At 40.1% G+C, this 22,210-nt stretch overlaps 1 protein-coding gene across 3 annotated transcripts in view; it reads right to left on the reverse strand.

Moving 5' to 3' along the window:
• The window catches only part of GPR176 (G protein-coupled receptor 176), a 39,019-nt gene that overhangs the window by 6,631 nt on the left and 10,178 nt on the right, over window positions 1-22,210 (reverse strand). Inside the window, exon 1 of one of the 3 annotated variants that reach the window (XM_071558080.1) lies at window positions 21,627-21,686. The exons of 1 other annotated variant lie outside the window; for it this stretch is intronic. The gene's annotated coding sequence lies outside the window, so the exon portion shown is untranslated. Of the gene's footprint in view, window positions 1-9,720; window positions 9,850-21,626; window positions 21,687-22,210 lie in introns of those variants that run through there. One more of the 3 variants, XM_071558079.1, reaches the window with a different exon arrangement.

Genomic DNA, 22,210 nt, shown 5'->3' on the forward strand with positions numbered 1-22,210 from the left:
TATATATTGTTCATACTTACCAGAAGCACTATTAAGTGTAATTGATTTATGTGGCAGATTTGTAAGCATTTTAGTAGAGGTTACCTACAAATAGACACAATGAGACAAAGCAGCATCATAAGCTGCTGCTTGAGATACAAAAAAGCAGCTGCAGACCCCCATATTTCTTTCTGTTGACACTATCATTCTTTGCCTTGATTTCTCCTCTAAGAGTTTTCCCATGGCTGCCACATAAAATGTCATCATGTTGTTGTTCACATTGCAAATGTGTATAACCAGTAGCAAGCACCAAGAACTAGCAGAAAGTCTAGTTCAGCTCCTTGTTAAAAGAGTACTCTTTCAATAGAAGCATGCTAAAATCTACCTCACAGATCTGCCATTTTGGTCTGTAGTACTTGAATGTCATTTGGGATTTAATATTCTATATATTGTATATATCATGTATCTTATGCAAATTCCTTTTGTATAGTGACAAAACACTTAGTTAAATCTTTACTACCTGATATATTTTAAAGAAAGGACTCATCACCTGGGTTTGGCAGGTGCTTTGGGCTTGTCATTGAATTTACAGACAGTATTCAATCAGTTGTATCTAAAGCTTTCTAAGTTGCTAGGAGATACTCAGTCAATCAAACCACTTACTTTCAAAAATATCTCTAAATCTCCAGCTATTACAGAAGCTGGAGATATTGTAATAATTGTAATATATATTATTACAATGCCCAGGAGAAGGGAGAAACTGGGCTTTTTGTTGTGGGTTTATCTTTCATCTAGTTTCAATTGCACTGATTTTATAACCTTACTTCCCAAGCAAGTTTCACCTTCATTAGAATGAATATAAATGAAGAATAGAAAAATAAAAGAAATTAGAGGCATTTTCATTTATATTTCAGAAGCTTCCAGAGAACTACTGAGCTATTCTTCAGGGTCCTGCAAAAGTTTCATTCAAGCCTCCATATTCTCAGCTGTTGAATTACTTCTACAAATTATGTCATATTGTCACTTATAAACCAGAGAGTCATAAGGAAATGAAATTAGCTCTGGTTCTGACTGATCCTATATGGAAACTGAAAGAATGAAGCATAAAAAAAAAGTTATTGGTTCTAAGATGAGGAAGAACCCTTTAGACAGATAAAAGAAAGCCAGAGCCTGAAAGGGAAAAATAGAATAAGCAGACAGAAATGCCTACTTGGGACACTGGAAAATTAGTGATTATTCCTCAGGGAAACATTCTTTTTTTCCACTTGCAACTATGATTAACTAATATATGAATAAGCTACTCTGAGGAACCAGATCAACTTCAGTACAGACTGGTAGATCTTCCTGCTGATGCCTTCAGATCAAGTATTTCCCTTCATGCATCCCAAAGCCACCCACTCAGAAGAAAAATTACACCAGAAACTTTGCATGACATTAAATATAAGAAGTTTCAGAACAAAATTGCAAACGTTGCCCATTTCTTTGTTCCTCAGTTTTCCCCAGCAACTCCTTTCCATGGAAGAGGATAAGTGTTCCAGGCAACAATGCAATTCAACAAGCATTACGCTAATTGTGCTCTGAATGTTTTCACAATGTCTGGAGGATCTCTTTCACTCTGTATGTGTTAGTCATTTACTGATGAAGCCATGAAAGACAGTGCTCTTATTCTCCTTAGGTTACAACTGTTGGTAGGTTGTTACACATCATCACAGTGGGCAAAGCTGTCATTTTCTACCAGGGTTTAGTTTCTGAAGTGTTTCTACTGAATAACTGCTCTAGAGCTACACAGCCATAGATTCAAATTTCCAAACAGGATTGTGCTGGAACAATATGGATAGCTGGGAGGCATCCAAAGAAAGCTGGAATGAACAGCTGGAAAATGCAGCATCTTGCCATTTCCTGTAAGTCAATATTGTCAGGGACACGAGTGTCATTTATAAACAATTACATATGACAAAGCATATCCCATACTGGTTGCACAGAGTTCTACCACTAACACAGAACATGAAGTGTTTTTCATTTAAAAAGGGAAAAATCTTGTGTTGTTCTAATTTTCTGTAACTGGACACCATGGCAGCTCCTTGAGCATGTGGGAAGGGAGGTCAGGATGGAGCCTGATGGAGGCAGGGAGGAGACAGTGGGGAAGGAGGATGAGGAGAGACCCTGCTTCTGCTCTACACCCTTCTGTGATGGCAGGGCAGACTGGGCCGTGCCCCAAGAAGCTTTGCAGCCCCTTCTGCCTTGATTCCCCTTTCCAGGCTGCCAAGAAGCTGGAGGAAAGCCATCCATGCCAGCCCACCTGCTCTGGCCCAGGGTTACCCAGATTGAGCTTGCAAGGGCATCATTTATGGTCAGTTGGTTTGTCTCCTGTGCTCTTTGTAAAGCCTGGAATTGGCTCAGTGCTCCTCACACCAGGGCTGTGGGCTTGAGCCCCACTCACTGAAGAGCTGCACTCCATGATCCCTGTGGGTCCCTCCCAGCTTGGAATATTCTGGGAAATGAGAGGAGTGGGGGAAGAACAAAAGGAGCAGCAGGGAAGGTGCCCGGGGCAGGGAAAGCCCCACCTCCAAAGTACACGAGCCAGGGAGGCACAGAGGGGTTGTGGGGACAAAAGGGTGTCGATAAGAGGCTTGGAGCAAACAACCTTGGCATCCTCCAGCCAATCTCTGCATCAGCAAGTCATTCAGCTGGGATTTGTCTCCCTTCCCTTCCTCTGTACATAGGGCTAAAGCAAGCAGAGAATTGAGGCTCTCATTAGAGGCTGAGCTCCCAGAAATCAAGGAAAACCTCACAGAAGCACAAGTGATGTGCCCCAGACTCAATTTGCCTGGAAAAAAAAGAACCCTGGTAGTGTTATACACAACCTTATTTAAAAAGGGAAGTCTTCTCAGAGAATGAGCTATGTCTACATAAAACCATTACTACAGCTGACATAAGTTCACAACCTTCTCAGTCCACAGACTGACCAGGACATAAACATCCAGCTTAGAACAGAGTAACTCCAGTCACAAGGGACCCAGTAAGGATCACTGACTGACTCCCTGCCCCTTGCAGAACTGCCCCCAACTAAATGATATGACTAAGAGCATCATCCAGACACTCCCTGAACTCTTTGAGGTTTTGTGCTCTGGCCACTTCCCTGGGGAGCCTGTTCCAGTAACCAATCACCCTCTCAATGAGGAACCTTTTCCAAATGTCCCATCCAAACTTCCTCTGATGCAGCTTCATTCCATTTCCTTGTGTCCTACTGCCAGTCACCAGAGAGAGATGAGCACCTCCCCTTCCAACTGCCTCCATGGAGGAAGGTGTAGACTGCAATGAGGTCACCTCTCAGCCCTCTCTCCTCCAACCTAAACAAACCAAGTGACCTCAGCTGCTCCCCATGAAGAGCTTGTCTGTGCCTTTGACAATTTCTCCAAGTAAAAAAGAGAAATGTGAAATACTAAAGGTAACCACTGCATGAGAAACAGCTTTTTTCAGATTAGAAACAAACACATTTAAAATCTACCCAAGTCAGGCGGAGTTTATTTTATCCCACTGTTATCATAACTATCAACATTCAATAAAATCTCCATGTACTACATACCAATTCTACCGTATTCAGATGGAAAAGATGGTTGTTTCCAGTCATCACCTACTTTGTTTTTAAATTGAGAAGTATCATACATAAGCAGCCACACAGTACATTAATTACACAGAAGTACACTGAGAAAGGAAAAATAACAATTCACCACAGCATGCTGTCCAGAAGTCCTTTCTGACCATGAAATATAATCAGAGTGCATTAGTCTGATTCAAAGCAGCAAAAAATATTTTCGCTCCTCTTTCAAGTTGTACCCTCCTTGAATTTCACTGCCAGACACAAAGTGTTGATAAACAGCTCAGATGGTTCTGAAGTACGAGCTCTTAGCAATACTTCAAGTAACGTGAAAGATTCTTAAAAATACCTTTAAAAAACAGAAGGAAGATCCCCATGGAAACCAGGGACAGTTAACTAAAAGCAATGCATTTGCCATGCAGTCATCCCCCCAAAAACAACCCAAACAAAACAAAATTGCATGTTGCTCTTTGTCAATTAATTAATGGAATTCAGTCCATTAGCTGGATATGACATCCATCTTACACTTTTGTTAACATTAATCAGTGTGTAATTGAACCAAAACTAAGTCCACTCTCTAGCAAAATACTTCTCACAGCTTGCCTTCCTCTGCTTGCTCCCCTCCAGAGCAGGGTTCTAGGGATCCAGCTATCCTTCCCAGCAGAGTCTCTGTGTATCCCACCCATGCTCTCTGCATTGTTACAGGGAAGGAGCTGGCAGCCCTCTATGAAAAAACAAAGCAGGAAGGCACAGAAAGAGTTAGAAACTGGGCTTTAGCCATTAAAATTGTTCATCAAAAACAACTTACTGAAAAAAGTTACAAGTTCTGTCAATACGATTAATGGGACAACTTCTCTTGTTGAATCACCAGGATAGGTACATTCCCAACTCTCCAACTCTCTTTTTTATTATTTTTCAATGTATTTTGAGGAAGGTGTTTTTTTCAGAACTTACTCTGCTAAAAGACAAACCTCTCTCCAAAAAAGCAGTTCATTGGAAACATTTTTGGTAGCTATCAAATGCCCTTCTTATATTTAAATGTATGTTTACTTACTGATCTCCAGAGAAAACAGGGATGTATCAGGATACTTGTGGTCTTACATAGCTTGAAGAAATACATAAACTTATCACAGAATCACAGACTGGTTGTGGCTGGAAGGGACCTCTGAAGATCATGTGGACCAAATCCTGCTCAAGCATGGATAAATTCCTGTAATTCTTTATAATTCTTGCATATTTTAGTTCAAAAAAATCACTATTTCTGTATCAGGAATAGTGTGGACAGCAGGACGAGGGAAGCGATCCTGTACTCAGCACTGGTGAGGCCACACCTTGAGTGCTGTGTTCAGTTCTGGGCCCCTCAGTTCAGGAAAGATATTGAGGTGCTGGAGCGAGTCCAGAGAAGAGCAACAAGGCTGGTGAAGGGACTTGAGCACAAGTCCTATGAGGAAAGGCCAAGAGAGCTGGAGTTGTTCAGCCAGGAGAAGAGGAGGCTCAGGGGTGACCTCATCACTCTCTACAACTACCTGAAAGGAAGTTGTAGCCAAGTGGGGGTTGGCCTCTTCTCCCAGGGAACCAGCAGTAAAACAAGAGGGCATGGGCTTAAGCTCTGCCAGGGAGGTTTAGGCTGGATATCAGGAAGAAATTCTTTACAGAGAGAGTAATAAGGCACTGGAATGGCCTGCCCAGAGAGGTGGTGGATTCACCATCCCTGGAGGTTTTTACGATGAGACTGGATGTGGCACTGAGTGCCATGATCTGGTAATCACAGTGGTGTTGGATCAAGGGTTGGACTTGATGATCTCGGAGGTCTCTTCCAACCCAGCTGATTCTATGATTCGATGAAAGTATTCCACTGATAATCTTCCAGTTCTTCATACCCATTGCCACTTTTCCCCACCTCACCTTTTGTATTTGCTGTCTGATTAACTGGAAGGAATTTCTGGATATGAACACTCATTTTCTCCCTTTTGATAAACTACAGTCCTTCAAGATGATTTCAGCCAATCAAGAAAAATAACCAAACTCACTTATTTTGCTTAAGAACACTTGACTTTTCTAAATTTCTGGCCTCTATGTTAAAAACCCATCTCCTCAAGGACCCTGAAACTCTTCAAGCTCTTTGGAAGAAAAAAGTTTAAAGAATATAGCATCTCCAAATTCAGGACCATGGATTGTTCCCATGTCAGAAAAATATGATAAATGTATAGCATCATCTTTCATACATAAGCTAGGAAATTGAAAGCCTGAACACAGAATGTCCAGATTTACTGCTCTAACCATAACAGGAATATAAATATTTTCAAAGTCATTAACTTCTTGAATCACAGTGCCTAAGGGACCAGCTTGTTTTATTTAGTGCAGAAATATTACAAAATTCTTTAAACCCAAGGATTTTACATGATGTCCATCAGAGTCCCCCCACATCATTAACATACGTGAAATCATTAGCAGAAGTACTGGATCCTAAATCTCCTTTTCCAACCAAGTATCACATCTAGAGAACCACCTGGCCACCTTACACAAGGCTTCATGCCAGTCGCCCTCAGAAAGCAAATCTGATGTTGTTACTGAAACACTACAAGGCCTGGGATGCAAGTGAAGCTGGTAATATTTCTGAACAGACAATCTGTCCTTCATCATTCTTGGTACAAGAGGAATTGCTTTTTGTCCCTTTGTTTTATAAAGCGCTCAAAAAAGGGCTATTTTAAACCTTTATTTCATGAAACAATTGTGTCAAGCAACATAGCGATTTACTTGAGCTCCCTCACCGCTGTGCTGAATCTAATTCTAAATAGCATACTTAACACAGGAAAAAAGTAAGGTTTTTCAGATTTGTTTTTAAATAACATTGCTATCTGCCAGTGCCTCTGTTTGTAGAGAGCCTGCAATCACTTCTGTTGGTAAGCTTGCCATGTAGGTCCACACATGTCTCTTCAAATGCTCCTTTTTTGCCTGACTTCACCCATATGCACCTGCAATTCCTAAGTAGGCATGTTGGTGCCATTTTAAGGAGATAAGTCACAAAGATGTGACTTTTCACATCATAGGTGTGACTCAACTTTGCTTCGTTTACAAAGCCAGCCATAGTCCCTAACTAGGTGCTTTTAGGAGAAACCTGCAGGACCCCTGTCCTCTCTGCATGACATGTCAAGGGCATATCCAAGTGGAGACTTGACAGTCTTGCACTTGTAAAGCTGTGAAAAGAACTGTCCATTAGAGCAACTCCAGCATTTGGCCTGGACTCTAAGCTGCTCCAGCATCCACAGCAGGCAGCAGCAACTTTCCACCTTTCAGTCTCAACCTGATAACCTCCAGTGTTTTTCAGTCTTACTCCCTCCTGCCTTTACCCTTAATATCCCTACAAAATGCTGCCAGACCAGAATGCAATGCAGATGTTGGTCCAACAACATCATGCTTACACAAAATTGCTTTTTCTGCATCTAACACTTTTCCAGATGTTTCACTCAAGATATGAAGAGAAAAATTACAAAAGAAATTAGTTGCTGTGTCATACTGTAGTATACTGGATATGTGCGATCTATGCAATGTAACTGGACAATTTTAATTTTACTAAATTACTGGGTAGCTGGTTTTCCATGGATTGCTTTTTTAGGAAAAAAACAGAAATATACACAATTTAAAATGAATCATGCTTAACAGAGAACAAAATTTTAAATGCCTGTGGTAATTACTAGGAGTTAGAAGGCAGACTTTATCTTTTCTTTAGAAATTGAGGCTATCCTGCACTCTTGATTAAAAAAAATAATTCCTACGCATTAGCATCAATGTTCATCCTCCATTGCAGCTGAAATTAGAGAGTTTGTAGCTGAAAGACACCACACTAACAGCTATTGAATATAGAGCAGAAATTATTTCCTGACTACTCCACAATCTTACAACTTGTTTTGCTTTATACAACTAAAAAAGATCTGATATTATTCCCGCATCAGTTTGCCTGTGCTTCCCTTTCTCCAAGTGCCAGTTTATTAGAAACAAAATTTTATTTTTTTATATAGTTCCGCCATGCAGCCATCCACCAGGTCACCAGCTGGGCATATTTTCTCCTGATTCTTCAAACTTAGATGTCCTAGGCAGAAATTACATATGCCTAACATATCCTGTGCAATGGGATTAATTTATGTTATATTTAGAAACAGGCATTTTTCCCTCCCTCCACAGCTGACTGTAATGAATGGTTCTCTCTACTCTTCCCAACCCTGTGAATGGGCTTAAATAGTACTTGCTAGGAATAAGAAAATAGAACTGGGGACTGTGACACACATCTGAAACATCATGAGTTATGAACTGAAAAAAATCAATATGACCCTAAATCAAATACTATTAAAAAAATGAAAAATTATTGGTTACCAAAGTGTGGCATTTCACTGAATAAATATGAATTTACAGAGATAAATCAGATATATTCCAACTTGCCAAAGAGAAGATATGTGGTCCTATGGGATACCTCAGGACAAGCAAGGTGCTTCATTGTTAAGATGACAGTGGAATTTCTGGCCCAAATATAGAGGCCTGCAGTAAAATTTGAGATTCTGTTGATTAAGCATTTCACTTACAAAAACTATTTTTGATTGAGACTCTTCACAGATTTCCTCTCTCTTATTTTTCTACAGTCATCTGTTACAGAACTCCACTACAGGACTCCTATAGTGCCCACCCTCCAGTCTTCTTTCTTTTTCTCTTTTAATAACTGAATTCACTTTTCTTTGCTCAAAATCCTCCCAGCAAGAAACAATGCAAGACAGCACTGTTAAACCCATAATAACATTGGCCTTAGTGAAATGGGCCACAACCCTTCAATCTTCAAATGCCTTCACAGAAAACATTAAAAAAATAATATTAGTGCTTAACACTTTACTTCAATTAAAAAAAGCCAGAAATTCAGATCATTAGGACTGATGGCTCAAAATCCAGAGCAACACACAGCACCCACGATTAACTGCAGTAAATGGAACCAAATTCAGATACAAAAACTGGAGAAATGCTGAAATTTTTGTTGACCTTAAGACTTTTTTTATTTTTTTTTTTTAATTCTAGGTCTAGACACACCCTAGCAACAAAATAGTTCTGAGGGGAAGATAAGCTGTAAAACTGTATAACATTCAACCCAAATACACCCCTGATGTGTGGAAAGAATCTTTAACTTTTCTTTTAACCTTCTAATAATCCAGATGACTGCCATACTGGCAAAGAAAGATAACAGTCATTTTTACTTTTTCTCCTTTACTTCCTTAGTGTTAGAAATACAATTAGACATCTATATTTGAATGTCATAAATTGCTGGGCACAGCAGAAGATAATCTACCCTGAAACCTGCCATAACACTGCCAAAACTTTGCCATGTGTTTCATTGCACTAATGCAGACTTATGACCTAACATGGGCTGATGACACAAACTTCCTCATCAATCATCCATATGCAGTATGTAATTTTAAACTTGTGTTGTGCTGATTGATGCAGCTAACCAGAATCTTTTTGCTGATATATGGAATTTTTAGGTCTCAGCATATTAAAATCAAACTGACTACAATATGATTTTCAGTATGAAAAAATGAAAAATAACTGGAACAATATAATGTAAAATTAAGATTCTACTTTTATTTTCTGAAACTAAAAAAATTGTTTCATTGCCTTGCTACATATATATAACCTGATAAGGTCTACCATGTATTAGCCGTATGTATGTAAAAACTGCATGAACCTAAGACACATGTAGCACACAGATAACCCTGTAAAGGACAGCAACTGCCATCAGAAACAAGGGAGAAGTGCCATATATGCATATCCCACCTCTTCCACCAAAGAGAACTGCATACAGTGACCTGTTTGATTGGGGCAAGTCAGCAAGTGGGTACATCAAATCACTTACAGCTCGCTGTGTTTTCCTGTACACGTACAGAAATACACGCTCATTTGCAGTGCTTTCCAGGGTTCTTGCATCCGTTCTCTGCAGACATCTCTAAAACATTTCTTGTTGTGACACAGCCAGTCACTTCACAAATAACCAAGATGTTAGCTGCTGTATCACTGCCCTCTGCTTATTAAACATTCAACCCACCCATTGCTACAAACCAAGGCATGTATTACTTATATTTTGTCTTTTGTATTTTTACATTTCTCACCCACTTCTTCTTCCCTTTTGTTTTCCTGCAAAAATTGCCATGTCACACTGGTTGGGATGACACATCTGTGTAATTGCTCCTCTCTTGTACTGAATTATCCACTGTCAGCAGGTGAAAATGTTTCGTATCTCTCCACACCACAAGGAAACAAACAGAAAGTAAAAACAGGGCAGCAATTTCTCTTGACTTCCGCAGAGGAAGTAGCAACAAAAACGTATGACAAAATCTGTAGTGAATTCACCTCTACCGTGAAGGAACTAAAAGGTGTCCATTTACAGATTAAGTCCCCTTCAGCTTTGCGATTCCATTGCCTGGACACAAAATCTTCAATTTTAAGTAAAAACTATATAACCACCACAATCTTTGAAATTAAGAGACTTTAATCAGAAAATTTATAGAAAGGGATAACAGTTTTTTACTACAAATATATATATATAACCAAAAAAAAAGGCAGAACAGAACAAACAGGAACACCGTAACCAAAAAAAAACCCTTTCAAACAGATGAAGTCCTGTCTCTGCCCCCTCGGTGCAGTTATATGTACAGCCAGCAGGAGGCGATGCCGCGCCTCGGGAGGCAGAGATGTGAAAATCCTTCACGGACTCCGGCGAGGCAGGGGGGTCGACCAGGGAGAGATGCGGCTTCCGAAAAACTCATGTAGGAATAATGGTGGCCACAGGGGACGAGCTGAAACCTTCCCCGTGGCCAGTGGAAAGAACCTCTCCTCACCCTTTGTCAAAAAGCACTGGGGGAGTGGGGTGTTAGCAACTCCTCTGCAGGTGGCATTGGCACTGGAGGAGTCTGTAGCAAATCCAGGTAGCGGCGACTGCTCTCTCTCCAAAGGGTGCACGGAGCTGCGGAGCTGAGCCAAGAGAGCTCCCTCCAAGTGCTCCCACCAACCCAGCAAATGGTGGCTGGCACCCAGGGTAGCTGGAGGAGAGAAGTGTGGCAAAAAAAAAAAAAAAAAAAAAAAAAAAAAAAACCGAAAAATCTCTCTCCCCCTGCCCCACCTCCCGCAGTCCTCCCCAGCCATTAAGGTGGAATACAAAGCTAACGGCCACCCATTTGTTAGGTGGTTCTAGGAGCAGGTAGTGAGGGCTGGCCTTCAGCTCCCAAACATCTGTGTTGGTAAGGGAGAGAAAAAAATTCCATGAAAGATTTTTAAACGGTAACATAAACATTTTTATGACACTTAAAATTATTACGCTGTGTTTGTTGGCTACAAGAGGTATTGGTGGGTAATTTTTTTATCTGAATGTATCCTTTTTCTGCCAGGTGTTATGCTTGTAAACAATTGAATTTACTTACTAATTTTACATTTTTTACCCTATTTGAATAGTTCATGATGGTTTGGGGGTTTTAAATACATTTTTAATGCCTAATACTAAAGCTAGATTGGATTAGTCATGTATATTTCATGAAACTGCTCTTCACGTGAAGTCTTTACAACTTTTCAGAGGATGAAGCAGAAAAAACCGACTCTCAAGTTACCATTTCAGTTCAACAAACACCAGCAAGAACCACAGCTCTGCCAAGTAATGAGAGGCAAAGATGGTATGGGAGGCAATCTTTTACTCAACCAGCTGCAAAACTTGGGGGGAGAGAGAAAGAGAATCTTGCAGGCTGAAGACAGACCTCTCTTGGACATGAAAGTTGTTCAGTAGTCTTTGATCTGCATTGTTATTTACAAGACCTCTTTTTTCTCTGATTTCATACAAACCTAGTAGGATATTTCTTTACTGAAATGCAAGTAAACAAAATGTAAAATAAAGCAGACTTTATGACAAGTGTGAATACTAAGTAATCTTCAAAGCTAAGTTTCATAACTCTAATGATGCTGTCATTGAGACAAATACTGCATTAACACTGCAGTGTGTATACAGCTCAGCTGCTCATGGGCATGGAATGACTACTTAGTTTTTTTCATGGACACTTTCCAGTATATTTACCTAAAAACCTTTATTCATGTGCCTTTAAACTTAATTTCATCTATATGGATGATCATTACACACAGTATCACACAGCCTGCAATCAGAGCAGATGGAGGTAACACTCCAGTGTAGCTGCAATTTTTTTGCTTGTTACCAGGGGCAGGATCATCTGGAATTCTCTATTTTGCTTTCTCTGGACAAAACTAATTTATACTTCTGTGATCTTTAGCAAAAAATACAGTTAAACACAGGGGAACATAAAACAATCAAACATATTACAGAAATCTCTCATTTTCTTCAATCTGCACCTTTCAAAATAAAATCCTGTGGTTTTTACTAGGCCAAGAAAGGTTTAGTTCTAGTCATGTTAAGTAAATGAAGGATAAGACATTGAAAATTATCTTGATTTAAGGTAACTTCTTTTTACCCTAACGAAGTTGAAGATTCACAGATTTACAGTTTTAATCATGTTTTCTACATAACAAAAATTCATTTATCATGAGAAAAATATATAAAGGCAGAAAAATGTTTTAGCAACACTAGAAAGGCAGACCAACATTTCGTTTTTTAGATTTAAGGCACACCAAACTTCATTAATCTGCTGGAATTAGAAAACCTTACAAAATGAGCCCACTCAGTGCTTCAACACCCCGCAAAGATTTGGTTTAACAAGAAGCAACCATGAGAAGTCTGAATGCAAAGGAAGATAAACACTTCAGCCTACTTCCACTCTATCTTGCGTCCACACAGATGGGGCAAAGAAGTCTTATTGCTCCAAGCATGACACTGAGCTTCCTGACACCTACTTATTTGTGCAAATAAAACCAAAACAAACTCCCATACTTTATGTGTTACAGTTCTGAGGTCCAATTTGGACCCATAAAGGAACACTCAGATCTGCCAACTGTTCCTGAACTCAGATGTTACCAAAACATACAGGCTGCTGTCCTCTTTAGCAGCAGTGAACAATTAAAAGATTACCCAGTTACAAAGTCATATTTAGAATTTTTGAGCACTTTTTCTATTCTTTTTTGAAAACATTTTACTTTGTTAACTGATTTCCCCATAAATCTCCTATGAAGATCTTCACGAAAAGTAACCAGGGCCTTCAGCATGAACTAGTTCAACACATGCAAGAGTGTATGACCTGGTATAACATCTCATAAAATAAGGAGGACAGCAGCTTTATTTACATAAGACAGATAATCACAGTAATACCAGAGAGTAAATCAGTAAAATGTTTCTTTTTCCAGCCGAAGATGATACAGGAAGAGCCCTCTCTCCTGCTGAAATATCACCACTGCATCGGGGCTCTGAGTAACAACCCCATTGGCTTTTCTCCTGCATGTACTTCTATGCAGAAGTCCCTTCCATTTCAATGCCCTTTATCTCTGCACCTCACTGTAAACGCTGCTCTTTGTGTCCCTTGTTACTTGGTGTAACACTTTGCTTCTTAGGTAACAGAGGACGGAGATCTCTCTCAGCCCACACCAGGACAAGCAGCAGGAAAGCAAGCCAAGCAGCCAGCACTGGTTTCCTTGGGCACAGGCGATTCAGTGCCCACAGCACCCTTCCAGCCATGCCAGCCCTGGGCTCCAGTGGTGCAGCTTATGCACCCAAAATTGTCACTTTCTCTTACCAGCTACCAGAGTGTGAAAGATGCTGCAGAGACCAGAGTATACTTTTCTCACTTACTGCACCAGAATGACAACAGCAGAGAGAGGGAAGTGTATTACAGATCTGGCTGCAGTGCCTGATGTGTTTTTAGCAAGCTATCATATCTATCACTTATCCTAACTTTTTAAGTGGGAACATCAGTTGAGCAAGAAGGGCAGAAAGAGGCCCTCCTCAATCTGCAAATTTCACACAGCCATAGTGGTCCCAACTGGCCTCACCTGGGAGCCCCAGGCCCTGCCCGAGGCTGTGGCAGCTGTGCTCAAGCTCTGAACTGGGCACACTCTCCCATCACGTGTGCTTTTCTCCTGTCTTTGGGCAGGATCTCAGACATGTGTCACTTTATTTTCCAGTCAAAGAGATTAAACCTTGTGTGCTGCCATTTTCCTCCACCTCAAAAGAGAGGGAACATCAAAAATATGGCAAACATATCACAGAAGATCTATTCTTAACCAGTACAAAGTTTGGGATTTTTCATGTTGACCAGAGAAGCTCCCTCTCTATTCCAGCTAGGGTAGTTATGACTGGTTTTCCTAACATGGAAGTAAGTTAAAATAAATCAAAAGCTGTCATTAATACTTAAGGTCAAGCCAAGGTTCCCCACTGCTTCACTGAACTACATGGCACTTTCTGGTAAGTGTTTCTTGAGTAAGCATTGCTACAGTACAGTTCTATAATTTAATAGTCCCTGATGACTACTAACACACTACTAGTATCTGCAACTCCTACCACATGCTGCTGTTGCAGTAGTTAACCTTTCAAAAAGATAAATATTAAAAAAAAATTAAAATATCCATTTGCATTTAGTAGGTTTAGCAATAAAACAGTCAAAAGGCTACAGGAAAAAGGAGACATAAGAAAACTCTTTGTTCTGCCTGCTCTCTCCTCCACAGACCCAAGTAATTTTGTGCAACTCACCTCCATATCAACCACCAGATTTCAGTCTTCACTTCTTTACAGGCTTTGCAACGGAGTTAAAAAACCACTGAATTGGGGTTTTTTATTACATGCTCCTGTGATGGTCTCAGTTTATAATCAATCTTTTGTGAACCCCTAAGCAGCAGCAAATTGTTCAAAAGACTCCCCAAGTCATGGCAGAATTATTCCACACAGTGGTAGTATCCGATTAATCAGAATAACTGAAAACACTCAACAGCCAGTAGGGATTTTCTAATTAAGACTCTTCCAGTATAGTGCATAATTTTTCAAATCAAAATTTATTTTAAAACTAATGCAGCTGAAGAATGATAGAAAGCGGGGTGGGAGGTGACTGTGGGTGTGTGGTTTTATTTTTCTAAAATCAAAAGTATACAAAAATTTAATTTCTAGAGCTTCCAAAGATACAGCCTGGTCACTGCCTACAATGAGAGACTAGAAACAGGAGTACTAAGATCACAGAGTTCCGCAAGTAGCCATGTTACCTCTGGAAGTCATTTATGGCTCAATTTTGCAAAAGCAGAGAATGATTTTTCATTCTCTCACTCACAGGTGACATCCTAAGCCTGATATTCAGGAGATGGTGAACATCCATCTGTATGGCTTCTCAGGACAGACAGGCAAAACTCATTCATAATTTCTGACAATTTCAGCTGTATGAACATACATGCACATCACAACCATTGGTCCTTCTATTACTATCTTTACGTATTCTAGCTTCTTTAACTGTTTCCTTTGCTCTTTGGACTTTAGAAATCTAAACTACAAGCTTTTCAGACAACTTCAGGCAAAATGAAGTGACATACACCGTGATGTTGAAGGCTTCCAAATGCTGGGGAAGAACAATTTCAAATATTGACCCTTAATGTGTAATACAAGCCAATCTCAAGTTTAAAACTTAACTAAAATTATGAAGTCAGAGAAGAAGAAAAAAACAGTGAATTGGTTCAAGACATAGCTATGTAAATCACTCTAGAAATTAGAAGAATTATAGACATGAAGTAACTTTTTTTGGTAAAAAGCGAAGTTACATAGTCTTGACTAGTCTGAGCCTGGCCACTGTGTAGAATGAGAGGCCAGAATTTTGTGTCTTAGCACTCTCCGTTCATTGGCCAAAGGATGTTGACACTGGCTTAAAAGGACAAAAAATTATTTATGGGCTCCACATTTCAAAGTTAATTTAGTTATTAAAAAAACAAAGGATAAAAAAATGAGAGAGCAAAGAAATAGGAAAAGCTCTGACCCATGGTGACAGGAAGTAGACACAATGGGGTCTCAAGGTAAATGTTCTCCTCTTGGCGTCCTTAGCAATGCAGTGGGTTATGATGGTGAAGATGACAAGACTGATGCTTTTCCCTAGTACAAATAGTATTTTACACCAGGAGCCACGCAAACATCCCGTTTCCCACACACACTTAGGACAGCCCTGCCTAGAGCAAAACTCTTTGGGTGTAAGAGCTGCTGCACATCACTCACTGCTAAGCTTTGCATACATATATGATTGGGAGATGCTTATCAGACATTTAAATAGCTATTGCCTACTTTGATAGTCATTAAGTCTTTTTCTTTCCCCAGTGTTAAACTAAAGGTTACAATACAAGAGGCAGGAGAAAGAAGGGGAGAGGGTTACCATTGCTGGCAATAACTTGCGTGTATGAAATTAAAGATGTTAAACAATTTTAATGATAAATGTATCAGAGCTCAAGAGCAAGGCCTGCAGTATCAGGGTAAAATAAGTGGTTAAAGTATCTGACACTTAATAAGGCCAGGCACCAGAAAGCAATATGCTTATCCCCAGGGTGTGGTAGTTCAGTTCAAGTGTCCCCTCCGCACATACGGGTTGGTACTTCATTACCCAGTGCAAAACACCATTTGAATATCAATTTCATTTTACTCTCAGTAAAGGTGCTGACACTGAATAAGAGTGATCATTTAAAGCAGTATTGTATAAATTAATGCAAGTTTGTGTGTAAATACAGGTTACAAATTATAACATCTTGTATGTTGCCTGAGTAAGATGAGACACCAAATAAAAGCTTTGCTCTTAAATATGAGAGGTAATGTATTAGGTCTCAACTACTACTTAGCAAAGCAAAAATGCGTGCAAAGATGGGTACTGGCTTTTTGGGTTTTTTTTAAACAGGAAGGTTGTCCTTTAGAGATAATTTGCTGTCACTGTCAGAAAACTCATCTTTAAAAGATGAGTAGACAAACAGATTTCATTTGTTGCACAGTAAAAGTAGGTGATTCTTTAGCATGCTTGGATAAGTCAGTGGTAAAACCAAACACATCAAGTCTATGTCTAAAATAATTCTATTCCTTAAAAGCAAACAATTAAGCAAAAATACTTTCTCTGAAAAGCTGCTGCTGATCATGCTGTACTTTATGCTAGCAAAAGAGACTATGTGGAACTGCAATAGCATTTTTGCCACTTAAGGCTCCAATAGACTGGGGAGAGCCATTTACTTGCAGTATTATATACACAGAATCACTTTGCATTCAGGCTGTTCTTACTGCTTGGGTTTACACATTCTTTCTACCCTGCAGAAATACAAGACAGCCATCACACCTCAAGCTGCCACATTGGACCCAGAGATAATCTACTTCCACATCAGAGCTGGATATACAGCACAGAAGCCTACAAAGTCTTTTTCAACAATTTAAAAAAGGAGTGGTCTCATCCTTCCAGGCTAGCGTTATTGAGCAGATATCACAATACAATATATGAAGATGGCCATGACTGAAGACTGAAGCAAACTCAAAGCCTGCTTGTCTCTCAGTCCACAAGGAAGCCTTGCAGGCAGTGTGCAAGCAGTCTAATTCACCCGGGACAGACCTGGACCAGGTCTCCCTCCACTCTTCCAAACAAAAATCAAAGAAATCCTTTTTCAGATACCAGATTCCCGAGATTGAAAAACTACTTATTCTCTGAAAGTCCGAAGAGAAACTGTTAAGAACACTTCATAATGATGCTAAAATACTTTTAACTGTAACATTATTAATATACTCCTATGTAAATAGTAGCATTTTTGTTAGCTCTCAACATTACTTCCTTAAGTAAAGACTACTTAGTACCAGCATATACAGAAGCTCTAGGGCCCTATTTACCCTTTCTAGACGTTTTCATGTTATGTCCTTGTTTTAGACCCTAACAGATAGAAATGTCTTTGCCCATGTAATCTGCTTTTTCAGATGGCAAAGTAATCACTTCTTCACTAGATTAGCCCCAGCAAAGATAAGGTATTTTGAGACAGCTTCTTGTTTGGATCTGTCCACATTATGCTCTAAGAAGTTACTGGAGAAACAGAATCCAAACAGTAGTTCAGTGTTTTTCAGCTCCTTTGGAACCTGAAGTGCAATTTTACTTTCTTAAAGGCTTAAAATAATCAAAATAGGTCTCCAGAGGCTGGTACCACCACATCATGTAGTATAAGCCTTTGCCGCTGCATAGGTGTTTTACTATCTCCTTTAACCAGATTCTTTTAATGACTGTGTCTTAAAAACCAGATAAAACAAAATGATGTCTTTGCTGTCCTATTACAGAGGCTTGTTATAGTCAGAAAAGTTTTAGTGTGGTGGCAATTTATTCTTTTTTTCAAATTAAATGCAGAACAGAATACTGAACTTAGGCAAATCTAGCATAAACACTAGACAACTGTAGTGGATGAAAATAGGGATAATAGATAACAATTTTTATAAGTGAAGCAAAAGAACATTCTGTAATACACTATTGAGTTCTGCAGCTTTTACTCTAAGTATTATAGTAATTCTGCTGACCTGTACATGATGTTCCTTGCAGTGTCCCCATTTTCTATTAATGCATCAACGTTTGGATGGAATGGGCAAAATAAGAACTGTATCTTTTAAAACACAGGCTCAAAAAAGATGTCGACATGTTAGAGAACAGTGTTATGTGGCAACATCCCATTATCACGTCCTGATGATTAGTAGTCATATACACAGTGTTACTGTACACATACATGTAGTTTCTCAGACTTAACTTAAACAACATGAAGAGACAATGTATACAAAAAACACAGATGGATGCTACATTCAGCCATCACAATGTATCTCTGCATTCCAAACAAAATAAGATGAATGCTTATCTCTCTGTGGTGGGAGTACAGGTAACAAACAGAGGGCAATAGAACAGAGCAGGTGGCACAGCTGTTATGCCCAGGAAAGAAAAGAACAGGGGGAAGGCAAGCAAAATTAGTGGGTTTGGGATTGGTCTGCCTCCTTTGGTGGCCATGTACTTTGGGTAAGTAGGAGTTTGCTGAGGCTGCTCTGAGTGTTTGCCAAGCAACTGCTGTCAAGGATGTGGGACAATGTCATGCAAAGAGGTCTGGAAATCCTGTTGTGGGGGGCTGAGTGTACCCATGGTGGAAGCAACAACAGAACAAAAGGCAGAAGCTAAATAACCAGAGGAGCATGGTGAACAGGGGCAGCCAAGATGGAAGAGTGCACTGGGAGCCTGCACTGGCAAAGGTACAAACCAACCTGGTTTTCCACACACACTCATTCACATATGCACACACTCACTCCTCAGCTTCTCTCATATAGGCTACATCTTAATTCACTGCTAAGCATCTCACAGAGACATCATCATACAGTACAGTAGGAGGACAGCAATCTTAATCACTGAAGCAAAAGACAAGCTAAACTAATAAAAGTTTTTAAAAACTAACATGTTAAGCTCAATATGCCAGTCAATTTCCAGGAACAAACATTGCCAGAGCACAGTATGTCTGATTACCTGTTATGGGGGTAGGGATGGTTGAGTTTAGATCTTGGGGGGCTTTTTTTGGAGGAGGGGGAGGAGGAGTGTGTACAATACAAGTAGTTCCTGGCTCTCATCTTCTTCAGGTAGGAATGGCTAAACTGGAAAAGCTAAGAGAAATAAAGAAGTCCCAGATGATGTCTACAGGGACGCTGCTATACAGCCTCACCTCCACTGCTGAAGATCTTGTGCTGGGGACATGAGTCTTGGGGAAGGACAGGCAGTGTCCATCTGGGCAAGAGTATCCTCTTGCATACTGGATGCACTTGCAGTAGAAAGAACTCCAAGGACAGGAGGCAGCAATGGCAGCATATTTCTTTACTAGGCAAAGAGTTGGCTGGTTTTGAGACACTGGAGAGGAAGGTCTACAGGGTAACATGCCTGTCAGGTGCAAAGACAGCAGACCTCTTGGAATCTCCCAATAGCTCAGAAGGGAAAACACAATCAGTGGTCAGGATGTATCAGTGCTGGCAACACAGGGAAGTGTTGAAGGAACATTCTAGAGGCTCAGCTCAGGTTATCAACCAGGATAGTAAAGCCCAGCACCTTCCTAACCACTGTCATTAAGAGAGTTATTAAGAGCTCTATATGCTAGGGGCAGGCAGAGATCTGGAGTCTCAATGCATGAATGAGATGGGGATGCTGAGAAGTGGGGTTTAGATACGTAAGAAACAGGACAGGGACCATTTTGGGTAAGACAGACCTGTAAAAGAAGGACAGGCTTGCTATATCTTAAACAAACTGAAGTCACACTTAAAATTGCGGGGCAACCCTTAAACAAAGAGCTGGGGAAAGCCAAAAGGCAGACAAGCATCTGATGCAGACTGACACAGTTCAAAATGGTTGTAGCTAATGCTTCTCTGAAAAGACAAATCAACAGCATAATACAACAAATGGAAAAGGCAAATCAGACTACCCTCTTTGTTCTAGATAGGCCTAAAAATTATAGATACTAAATTGAAACAGCAACAAAAACCACCCTACCTCAGTATTTTTCTCTTCTTCCAATTAATTCGGACAATAGTGGAAGAAAATGTATTTTAGTCCCTTGCATGAGTGACGTTTTTGCTTGTTCTGCAGTATTAAAGAAATTATCCAGTTGTGCCCTAAGAAATAGAGGCACAACAAAAGTAAGGCCTCTTGAAGTTTGAAAATATGCCAAGTGACACAAGGTTTGTGGAGAAAGATAGAAGAGGTCACATGAGGAAAAAGATAACTTCGTATTTTATCAGTCTTCTGGAAGAAATTCATGAGTGGTTGTATGGAACTGCTTTGACACACAAGAAAGTTAGTCAAAGGTGGTACTAAAAAGCAGACTAAAAATAGTCTCTGTCTCCCAAACAGTTACAGGCTTTTTTCCCCGCGCCAAGGGAACTGGCAAAACAGAAAGCATTGTATTTGCCAAGAAGTAAGCCAGCCTATTCATGATGGAGAAGAATGTCCATTACAGTGCTGAATATCGTAACTAATAAAGCATTTTAAAAGGCCACACTCCACAGCAACCTCTCAGCAATCACCAACAACAGCAGAAGACCACGAGCAGATAGTAAGACAATTAGAGCTCTCTCTGCCATCACCATTTCAGCTTCACTATTGCTTTTGTTACTACCATAATTGTCATTTGCATTGCCTGGCTAATCTAATGCTGTACCATAAGAGGTTATGCAATTTCTTATTCAACCAGCCTTCCAGTCCAGGATATTCTCCTTTTTCCAAGGTTTCTGTGGAAGCTGGCTGACTACAAGGCCAGTTCTTGTCCCTGCTTCCAGCTGCTAAATCTAATTGAAAGATGCTAAAAATGAAAAAGGCTTACATGTAACAGTACTGTTCAGAAAGCAAGAGACTGTACATCCTACAGGGATAGCATTTAATCAGAAGTGAAAGGAAGGTAGATACAACATACTCATGGCTTCACTAGTATTTCTGCATTTTGAAAACTTTCTAGCTGTATCTAGCTCACTCTCAAAACATTTTGAGAACTCTTTCCTCATTAGATATTAAGACAGCAAGTAAAGGAAACATAATATGGAGAAATCCCAAGTCTTTGGACATTCAGTTCAGCTGTTGCCCAGTGACCACCTATACTGGACGCTCAAGATTATTTAGAGTAATTTACAAATTTTGTGATGGGCCAGGTGGGTGCAGGGTTCAAAAAAAGTACAACAGGAATACAAAACATTATCCAGATAATTTAGGAATTTTTCCTTAAATATATACATTATGTATACAAAATCCACTTTTCCTGTGCAAACCATTTCACATGGATATTCCCACTAGTACACAGAGAATCTCCTGAATGATCCCAGAGCCTCATCTTACCCCATGGGCCAGGGGTGGCCCCCATCCAGGTGTCTGTGGGGGAGGCTCTCCAGGTCTCCTTTCAGACTAGGGAGTTTTAGCCCAGGGGTAAGGCAGTCATTGGTGGATGCAAGGAACAAGCATTTGGGGATTGTACAAAACCTGTTTTAAGATGTTTATGGTATGGAGTAAAAGGAGAGTTCATGGTGGTTTGGGCAGGAACAAGTGTGGGAGACTAGAGGGAAAATTATATAAAAGCCATATATAAACTGGCATTTAGCCCATACACTTATCTGGCCGTGCCCCACTTCTGATCACCACAGTCTATCCCATCTTCTCATTAAACTTGATTTCCAACTCTTCTCGTGGGTGAAGGGATCCATGGATCTGTGAACATACAGAAATCCAAGTGCAGTAACTGAATGAAGACCATGGCACATCAGGTCTGATGCATCAGGATGGCAATGACTGAAAAGACCAGAGAATAAGAATTTTTGTGGAAGCATATGTCAGTGTGTGACCATGACTGAACATCAAGCCAGACTAGCCAGCAAGTAGAAGATGCTTAGAAGGCAAGTATTGGTGTGGCTATAAGTCTGAGCCCGGTAACCAGCAGGGGACAAGAGGGCTTTAAAAGTCAGCTTGCAGAGCACCTAGAGCTCCAATCCAGCTACTGAAGAAAGCCATCTACATCTGTGTGTGTGTGAGGCAACTGGGAGACCAGAGGACCCCAGGACAGCTACTGGGGAGACTGGGTGTCTAAGACCAGCTACTACAGAGAGATTAATTTTGGCTTATATATCTGTATACTTATATATTTTATACTAATGGGCTTTCATCCTTAGGAGCCAGAGGAAAAGGAGGAGGACAA

The sequence above is a fragment of the Pithys albifrons genome, chromosome 6 (genome assembly GCF_047495875.1).
Source record: "Pithys albifrons albifrons isolate INPA30051 chromosome 6, PitAlb_v1, whole genome shotgun sequence".
In the NCBI taxonomy this organism is placed as follows: domain Eukaryota; kingdom Metazoa; phylum Chordata; class Aves; order Passeriformes; family Thamnophilidae; genus Pithys; species Pithys albifrons.